Source organism: Otolemur garnettii, unplaced genomic scaffold (assembly GCF_000181295.1).
Source record: "Otolemur garnettii isolate 467f Iridium unplaced genomic scaffold, OtoGar3 scaffold00007, whole genome shotgun sequence".
Taxonomy (NCBI): domain Eukaryota; kingdom Metazoa; phylum Chordata; class Mammalia; order Primates; family Galagidae; genus Otolemur; species Otolemur garnettii.
The window spans coordinates 19,302,623-19,313,175 of NW_003852402.1; the positions used below are offsets into that span (position 1 = coordinate 19,302,623).

The 10,553-nt window shown below is 45.0% G+C and overlaps 1 pseudogene; it reads right to left on the reverse strand.

Annotated features, from left to right (window-relative positions):
* Positions 1–1,287: 1,287 nt before the first annotated feature.
* On the reverse strand, positions 1,288–5,881 carry LOC100962426 (annotated as a pseudogene).
* Between the last annotated feature and the right edge of the window lie 4,672 nt (positions 5,882–10,553).

The window sequence follows — 10,553 nt, forward strand, 5'->3', positions numbered from 1 at the left end:
GGGCAGCCGGCGAGGCGCGAGCCGCGCGGGTCGCAGTTGGGGCTGTGACTTTGCGCGGCCGCTCAAGGGCCCCGGCCTCCCAAAGGCCGCCTACATCTGCCTCGGAGGCCTGATTTCTTATCCCGCCCGCCGCGTCTGATTACTCTCCCCTGAAGGAAGCTTCTGGCTGGCGGGACAGTGGCAGAACTGGTTCTCTGCCCTGCGGTGGTGGTGGCACAACTCCGTTGTCCCAGTGTGCCTTTGCCTAACCGCTGCAGGATGGCAATCCCTGAAGAGCCCGGGGTGTTTTTGTGTGAGAACAGGATACTAATGGCCTGGAGGTCACCAGGAGTGATGGCCCCATCTGTCCTGCTTGGCAAACACTCCAACAAAGAGGAAAGCGGTCCCGCCATGTAGTACCGCTGGAGAACTCCCCGTGCAGGTTCACATACCAAGGCTGGGAAACAGTAACAAGGGGACCCGATGGCTGACACCCAAATGCCTATTTTTCAGAGCACTTGTTATCAACAGAGGATGGATATTTTTACACACATTCTTCCCTGGAATAGAAGGCAGGAATTTAGGCGTGTCCTCTGACTGCACTGTGGAGCAGGCCAGCTTGCCACACAATGGTAGTTCACCAGCCCCTTACCTCACAATGTACTCTTGGACTGGGGACGTCCTGTCATAAACATGTTTTATTGCACAACCTCAGACAGGCCTGTATCCTGGTTCTTCATAGTTCTAATCTGTATGCACTTTTCTAAGGCATAGAACAAGCCAAAAACTGCTTCTAGGATAGTTAAGTCGAGCAACACCTATCAATCAGCAGGTGCATGTCACCCGGCCACCCCCACCCCACCTGTCCCAGCACTTCCAAGCAGAGCTCAACAAACTGCTGCCTGCTGGCCAGACTTAGCCCTCCTCTGATTTCTCTACAGCTCATGAGCTAAGGATGATTTTTACATTTTTAAATGACGGGGGAAAAAAATCAATTTTTGTGATGTGAAATTATACGAAATTTAAATTTTAGTACCATGAATAAAGCCGTGTTTATTCCTTACATACTGTGTGATGCTTTCATTGTAGGGCAGCAGAGTTCAGTTGTGATGAGACCATGTGACCTGCAAAGCCTAGGACATATACCACTTTGGCCCTTTGCAGAAAAATGTTTGGCAGCCCCTGCCCTAGAGCAATATGAGGGTATCTATGGACGGTGCCTTTCATTGACTGTATACCACCCAATTTTTTTAAATGGAATTATTTATATTTTTACTGTCCGGATTGTATAACATAAGGGCCAGAACTTTGTCCCAGACTATTTTATAAATTCTTGATTGGCTGGTGAGGCCAGTAGGGATACTTCTTCTTGTCTAATGTAGTTTCCGGGAAGGCTTCATTCAAATCCTCAATGGTCATCTGCACAAATGGAATCATGTTCCTCATTTTCTCCAGCTGGTTCTCATTTTCCACAATCCTGTCCTTCGAGAGAGACACAAACTCAGCACAACTTTTCACATCTTCTTTTTCTTCAGCATCCACTAGGGCAGTGTATTTATCCTCTGGTACAGGAAGCTTCAGGACAGTAAACTTCTTCTCAAAGTCATCCACCAAGCCTGCCTTGGCCACACTGGCCTTGTAGTAAGCCTAGTCAATAGCTGGTGGATTCTCAGGTAGAGTAGCCAACCTGGAGGTGAGGGTCTCATTCCAAGATTTCAGGGAATTAGCAATAGCCTGTTGATTTCGGGATATGATCTCTCCGACAGCTACCCAGTCAATGGCTTTTAGAGCAAGTTTTCGCCCAGCCACTTTGGAATCCTTCACCGACCTCTACGGCCACAGTCCACAGCAGCAAGTAAGTCACCACCCAATTTTTAATGTGAAAAATGATGCTGACAAATGCAAGAAAGGAAGCAGCATGATGAGATCCACTGTAAACAAGGCTGGCTTCGGGCAGAGGACCTTACGATGCCTACTTTTTAATTTACCAGTGCCACAAATAATCCAAGGAAAAATCCTTTCCACATCAATAAATTCAATTATATTAGAAATAGTTTCCAATGTACATGAAAAGACATTATGAAGAGATTGAAAAGACAAGGCATAAGCTGGGAAAAAATATTTCAAATAAAATCCACGTAGTACCTAGATTACATAAAGAACTCCTAGAAATCAGTAAGAAACCAAAACAATCACCTAGGCTTGTATTAAGCTACCTATAGCAAAAAACTGCAAAACATGGGGGCATAAAATAGAAGTTCACTTCTCTCTTGCGTAAAGGATGTCTATAATTGGCACTCCAAGGCTAGTGTGGGTGGTTCCATCGTTATCAGGAAGTCAGGCTTTTTTGTTCCTATCATTCTGTCATCTCCTGGTTCAGAATGGCTGCTGGAGCTCCAGCCATCTTCTTTGCCTTTCAAGCAGCAGAAAAGAGGAAGAGGACAGAAAAAGAGGGGATACAGCTCTGCTGAGCCAGCAACTAGGGTGCCTTTCCAAAAGTCCTAAATAATACTTTTCCATGCAGTAGCCCCCCTTTATCCATGGTTTCACTTGCCAGGGTTTCAGTTACCCACAGTCAACTAACAGTCTGAAAATATTAAATGGAAAATTTCAGAAATAAATAATTTATAAGTTTGAAATTGCATTCTGTTCTGAGTAGCATGATGAAATCTTGTTCTGTCTCACTTCAATCTACTTGGGCCCACCAATCATTCCTTTGCCTACCATATCCATGCTAATGTGCTACTTAACTGTTGGTCATTTATTAGCCACCTTCGTTATCAGCTAAAAACCACAGAGTGGTTTCAGGTATGCACTGGGCTGTTGGAACATAACCCTAAAGATAAGCAGGGGACTGTTGTACATCCTATTGGCCAGAACTTAATCTTGTAGACTACCTAAATGCAAGTATTAGCAAGGGAAAGTTGATGGGTACAACCATCTGAAAAAGAACCTGACATTATCCCATAAAGTTGAAGATGCACAGACTCTGTGACATCCAAATGCAATCCAGGAATATATCCCAGAGAAATTTCTGCACGTGTATTCCAGGAGTCAGGTATAAGAATATTCACAGCACCTTCATGTAATAACATAAAGCTACAAATAACTCAAATGTCAACAACACAGTAGGGAACAAATTTTTCAGTATTTTCAAGTAATTAATATTACATAGTAAGTTTAATATAGCAGTGAAAAATTAGTGAACTATAGCTATACTTATTAACAAGAACGAATTATACAAGCATAGTGTTGAGTGAGGGGGAAAAAGTAAATATATTAGTCAGCAGGGGCAGTTTTAACAAAATACCATAGACTGTTTTGGCTTAAACAATAGGAGTTTATTTCTCACAGTTCTGGAAAGATGCCAGCTAATTTGGTTCTCCAATGAGGACTCTCTTCTTGGCTTGTAGACAGCCAACCTTCCCTGGCAGAGGGAGAGTTAGGGAGAGTTAGGAAGAGGAAGGCAGCAAGACGGAGCGGGGGTGGGGGTGGGGGGGAGATCTCTGGGCTTCTTGTTTTAAAGGTACTAATCCCATCATGAGGCGCCAACCTTCATCTAAACCTAATTAGAGAAAAGCAGAGAATCATAAACACAACGCTGGGTAGCTGTTACTCCTAATAGAGAGCACAGGAAGGGCTCCTGTGGAGGGCCCATGTTGGTAATCACATTAGGATGCAGCCGAGCTGAACCAGACTAAGTTGGCTTTTCCACATCTAATGTCTCAGTAGGTAATCCAGGGTTGAGGGCTGAGGGCTGGTATGGCAGCTCCATGGTTTCAGGGACATGGATTTCTTCTATTTCATTAGTCTGCCACTTTTAGGATGTTGCTTCTGTCCTCGCGATCAAAAATGGCTGGCTACAACTTCCAACCCATTGGAAGGAGAGAAAGAAAAGAGATTGCTATGTTCCTTTCCTTTGGAGGCCATGATCAAAGACTGCACAGAACCTGGTCAGAGGGCTGCTACACTTAACCACCAGGGAGGCTGCGAGTGAGAGAATGGAGGCCATCAGGCTTTCTCAACTACAATTATTTTATTTTATTTTTTATTTCAGAATATTAGGGGGTGTGACACTTGTTTTATTTATATACTTTGTTTTTGTACAGATTGAATCAAAGTTATACATGTAACTGTGGCCTTTGCCCAGATAGTGTGCACTGTACCCTATGAATTTACCCATGGCCTCCTTCCTTCTCCCCCCAGCTTGATTTTCATCGAGATTTATTTCCACATGTTCGCTTAAACGTGGATCGATGACTTCCAGTTCAGTATTGAGTAATTGTGTTTGTTTCTACGTTCTTGAGATGTTCAACTAGTTTTTTAATTGATAAGTCATAACATGTTCATTTTGTTATTTCTATGCATGTCTCTGTACACATTGATACAGAGATAAATATGTACCATAAATATTTGCGTTTTCTTTTACAAAATGAAATATTTCATAATTAAAAAGTAGTAAAAACAATAAAAATAGAACCACTTTTAAAAGCACTCATCATGCTCTACGCTGATTTTCCCAGTGCTTTTTTGATGGATTCTTTGGAAATTTTTGGGTTTTTGAAAATTATTGTTTGTTTATTTTAGAGATGGAGTCTCCCTATGTTGCCCAGGCTGCCCTCAAACTCCTGGACCCAATAGATCCTACCCCTTAGGCCTCCTGAGGAACTGGGATAACAGGTGACCACCACCATGCCTGGCTTTAGAAATTTCAAATTCATTCAAGACCTACTAAGGCATCACTTCCCCACTTTATGTCATGTATTCCAACATCAAAGAAATGTAGATTTAGGATTTCCTATTATTTTTCCTCTTGTAGCCATAAATTTTTTTTTTTTTTTGCAGTTTTTGGCTGGGGCCGGGTTTGAACCCACCACCTACAGTATATGAGGCTGGCGCCCTACTCCTTTGAGCTATAGGCGCCGCCTGATCTGTAAATTTTTATTTGATGATTTATCTGGGTTGAGTCCCTTTCTCATATGAGAAAGAACATCTTGCTCTTAGTTTCAGTACTCATTCTTTTGTGTAACTTTCACTCATATTTCAAATCTTCCTCAGCATCGTTGACCTCTAGGCCAACTTCTCACAAAATGTTACCCGGTCTCACAGCCAGATTTGGTACAGTGGTGTGTGAAATAATGACTTCCCAATCCACTGACTTTCATTGCTTTGGGAAAAGGCGTGGGCTGCAATCAAGAAATCACCTGTCTAGACGTGGGATGTACGTGTCGAGATACACAAAAAGCAAGTAATGTGAAAGGTTTTCCAGGAACGCTGATAAACTGAGCAACCTGAAACTTGCCTGGGTAATCAGAAGGGATGCTGTGAATTGCATTTCTTGGAAGTCAATCAATGCCCTGTAACACTGACTATCCTAACATTTTCTTAGTGATGTGTGTAGTAGAATTTTGTAATCCAGAGAGTCAAGCTATCTGTGTAAATGTTCAGAATTCTGAGCTTTGGACCTACAGGCTAGAGAACGTAAGATTAATACAGTTTTGCGGCATACTTTCTCATGTTTACTGAGAAATTTATTGCTTTGGTTTAATTTATATTTTTGTAGTTTGGCACTTTGAGACTCTAAAGTCCAAATTTTATGAAACTGGGGTAACTTACGAAACACACGGGTAGATAGGCAGTGTGCAATAACAGATTGTCTAAAACCTTTGCTCTCCTCTTTAGAAACGCTTAATTTCCTGGAGAAGATCAGAAAACAAAATTTCGCAATAGAATCCCTGAGATGTTGGAATTGAGCTCTTTTTCTGGAGTGGCAAAAGCAATTTGGGGTTAAGGAAACAGATTTCCATGAGAGACACCGTTCTTAGCACTGGGTCTTGTTTATAGCCTCTAATCAGTTTTGACTTTTATCATTTTCTGAGCTCACATCCTGCTGTTCCAACATGCTTCCCACAGTATGATTAGGATGATTAGAGAAGCAGTGCAAGGGCCTCAATCCTGGAAAATTCCTTCTGCAGAAACATGCGTTGTTGAAAATCCCACACTAGGTTCTCCTGCCTTTGAGTTGGGGCTTGTAGGAGGAACAGGTTAAGTCACATTTAGATGTTAGGTTAGGTCACCAGGAGTATGTAGAGGAGCTATAATTATCCAGATGTTTTCCCTCGGGGATAAGTAAGAGAGAATGGCCCAAATAATACCCATTCAAGGAACAAGACAGAAATAGAAAGCAGGCCGGAGCATGGCCTGGCTGACCTGAATGAGCACACACAGGATGCTGTTAAAATGTGGACTGTTGAATTTGTGGATCTGGGGCAAGTTCTGGGGGTTTTCATTTCTAAGACGCTGTCACGTGAGCCATGCTGATGGTCAGCAAACCACATTTTGAGTAAATAGTGACTGAAGCACACAGTCCTGAAAGTCTTGTGCTGGAAATGGGTAGAAAAAGGGAGAAAGGACTCAGAGGGTGATTGAAAGATGAGACAGAGCAGGTGGCCTCACTTAACGTTGCTTGAGGCTGCTCTTCCAGTGGCAAAGAAGGGATAGATGGATTAGTACATATTTGAAATTTTATATTTTTAAGTGCATATTACATATACATTTATAAAACATATATGCGGATTATGCCAATTAGTTAATGATATCTGCAGTGTAGTCGAATCTACTTTTTGGTCCTTGGTGAGGAGGCAGGTTGTTGGTTGTGGGTGACGCTTTTGGAGGGAATGTTGGGTTTCCCAGACTGGGAGACCTTTAGCTCCTTGACAGTAAGTAATCCTGGGCAAACATTCACTTGAAGATCTGGGAAGCTGGAAATGTTTTTCTATTAGACTCATGTACCATGGAGTAGAATGGACTGGCTGGATCCCCTTCGGCACTTGGGGGCTTCTTCCCATCCTGCTTCCTCCAGCCCAGAGTCTGCCTTTCCTCCACAGTGAGGAACGCAGCGGGGGTGGGAAGGGTTAAACAATTCAGACTGCCCTGGGAGATAATGCTTGTAAAGCACTTTTCTTTCTGTTGTGGATTTTCTCCTTGCTGTTTCCTCTTCCTGTAGCTCTTTGCCTGGTAGGGTTATTTCTGGTTTCCTTTCTGTTAGCTGCTCTGGGCTGCCTTTTTCTCTGTACAAATAAGAGTGTATTCTTCCTCTGCCTCTCCTCCCTTCAACTCCATGTGGCTGTTTGGTCTTGGTGTTCACTGAACCCCCTCATGTCCCACCCTCCCAGTCTGTCTGTCCTTGCTTACCTTCCTAAGGGAGGGACGTTACTGAAGGCAGACTTCAGGCCAGAGTCCATGCTGGCTGCTGCGAGAGCTGGCTGGGCAGGGCCAGACCCAGGGAGCAAGACGTCTCCTCAGTAAACTCCTTCTTCTCCTGCTAGCAAATGTTTACTGAGCCTGATTGATGCGTTAATAGGAAGTGCATAAAAGTAATCCTCATAGGCCAGGCTCAGTGGCTCACACCTATAATCCCAGAAGAGGCTAGGAGTTCAAGACCAGCCTGAGCAACATAGCAAGACCCTGTCTCTACAAAAAATAAAAAAGAAAAGAAAAAGAAAAATTAGCCAGCTGTGGTGTGCACGCCTATATTCCCAGTTTCTTGGGAGGAGGAGGCAGGAGCATCATGTGAGCCTAGGAGCTGGGGGTTGCAGTGAGCTATGATGACGCCACTGCATCTACCTAGGAGACAGAGTGAGACTCAGTCTTGAAAGGGATGGGCAATGGAGAGAAAGAAAGAAAATAACTTTCACGGAGGGTTATTCTTCTCCTCTTGGTAACCTCTGCTATTACCCCAACTGCCTCCTGCTCTGTGGTACCTTCCGGTGCAGGAAAGGGGACTGAATCACAGTGGTCCCCAGGACCCCTCGGTAGTGAGGCTGGGATGGTCAGCACAGTGGCACTGTCTCCCACACCCTGCAGGGAATACTTACTTGGCTCTTTAGTGCCTGAAATTTTCCAAATGACCTATGACTTCACACCAACTTTGGTTTAGTTTCAAACATGGCTGTCTTCCAATCACCCCTTGTCACGAGTGTCCCAGAGGACTACAGAAGGAGGCCTTCCAAGTCTGAATGGCAGTACCTATCCCTGCTGCGGCACTTACTTGTTGTTTGTTCTGGTGTTTTTTTAAGTTGGTGTGTAATGTCTTTTAGATGTTTTCCTGAGCTCCTAGCGCAGAACGAAGGTGAGGGTAGTAGAGTACAAACAAGAAGGAATCTCGCGCCCGAGGATGGCCGTGGACACACTTATCTACGAACAACAGCTCAGCAAAAACCGGTTATGATGGATTATGCACTTGAGTGCAAGGTTTGGCTCTCCAGGTGCCTGATTTGAGTCAGTCCGCGCCCCACACCTCTCCGGAGTCCTCTCTCTGGGAGTGTTTAACTGCCTCAGTCACCGCCCTGGGGGTGTTTTGCCCCTAGCAATGTACTCCAGATGGCAAGGAAAATACTCAGCTAGGCCAGAGATTGTTCAGGCCAATGCATTCGGGGACAGAGAGAGTGCACAAAGAGAGATCGCCACCTGATGATAAGAAGGTAATGACGGGCCTTAGCCTCAGGAGAGCCGGTCGTTCTGGCAGCAGGTGTGTTTCTCTAGCCCATTCTAAATTAGTTAAGTTTAATTCTCAAACATTTTTTAACTACCTACATGTAGCAGTCACCTAAATCTTTGATGCCAGGATGGTAATTAAATGACCCCACTAAAGTAAGGAAATAAAACAAACGTAGAGTTCCATTTAGAATCCATGTTATGGGGACATGGTGAGATGACCCTCTGGTCTTATCACTCCACATTCCACTCCCACTCCTAGGAGAGGCCAGACGTGTATGTCTGGAATTGCGTTCAGGGGAACTTATGTAAAGGCGAAGATGGAGGGTCAGGCCTCAAGCTTGGTGAGTGGGGAGAAGGAGAAGGGGGAAGGCGGGAATACAGGAGGGGAAAGAGGAGCTGCAGGGAAGGGAACACAGGCCGCTGGGGGTTGGCTGTCCATGTGGACAAATTCTTAGAAGTGATTAAGCGAGCTGACAGATGGTTCATAAAATACTAACGTCCTCCATTCTTCAGAATACCTTCACAGTGTCCTGGAAAGCCAGGTTTGCATGTAGAGTTATCAGATTCTTCAGAGACTCTTGCCAGAGTACTGTGGCTCACTGCCAGTCTCCAGGCTCCCTGCTCTGACCACACCAGCTCCTTCCTGAGCCACACCATGAGGGGTCTCAGGTGCCCCTGCTCATGCCCAAGCTCCAGTCACATCCTCCACATCCCAACTCTTTGGCAACCAGGTGCCTCTGGGCCACACACTGGCCACATGGTACATCCTTGGGGGCTTGAACCCAAAGAAGAAGTCCTAACTGCAGGCTGTAGGGCAGTCTTTAAGGAAGAGGAGTTTGCTGAGGATTCCCAGCAGGCCCACCCCTTTGGCTCCATGGAGTCCTTGCCCTGTGTTGGGAGACCTGGCTGGAGGAGGCTGAGAGGGAAGCTATGGGAAGTACAAAGGCCCCGGTTCCCCCAGGCTAAGGCTGATGGTGCAGAGCAGGCAAACCATCCAATGCTCTCACAATGGACATGTTTAAAAGTAACATGGGAATAGCTATAGCTGTTTCTCAGCTGTAAATAAATACATATATTTATTTATTTATGTGTCAACCTTGGGATGCCCAGTAGCTGGTTAAACATCATGTCCGGGTATGTGTGTGTGTGAGGGTGTTTCCAGGAGAGATTAGCAGTTGGAATCGGTGGGCTGACTAATGCAGAGGGCCTTCCCCAATGTGGATGGACATTGTCCTATTAGCTGAGGGCCCTCAGCTCCTCTGGTTTGCAGGCCTTCAGACCCAGACTATGATGTGAGCCATTGCTCTCTGGTTCTCAGGACTTCCACTGAACAGCTGGCTTCCTAGGTATCCATACTGTAGACAGCAAATTGCGGAATTCTCAGCCTTCGTAATTCCAGGACCAATACCTTATAAGGAATCTCTTCCTAGATATTTACCTATCTAATCAATCAATCTATAGTCTGACCTCCATAGCTGACCCACTCCCTACCTTTACCACCTCCTTCAATTGACCTAATTTTCATAGACCAGACATACACATGTATGTATCAGTACAGTAGGCCCGATGCTGACCACTCCTGTAGGTTGTCCAGACTGTTACCATCCCTTGGATGGTTAACTTACAGAGGTTCTACTGTATATAGATCTCCTATTGGTTCTGTTTCGCTGGAGAATCCTGACTAATATAATAACCAAGCTATTGAAAGCTGAAAGACCCCAGGTCCACACTTGCCGGGAAGTTTCAGAGTCACGTGCCTTGAGTAGACCATGCTAGGCTGGACCACAGCCACTCTCCAGGCACCAGCGGAGAGACTGCAGACCAAAGGCCTTTCTTTTTCTGCACTTTCTAGGCCCCAGGAAAGATTCCAGTTGACTCTGGAATCTGAGGCTGAAGTAGGACCCCCTACTTCAACAAAACAAAACAGAATTTTTTTATTTCCTTAGCAAATGAGAAGCTCAGAGTCATAATTTGATTTAGAAAAATAATAAGGTGGCTCGGCGCCTGTGGCTCAAGCGGCTAAGGCGCCAGCCACATACACCTAAGGTGGCGGGTTCGAATCCCCAGCCCGGGCC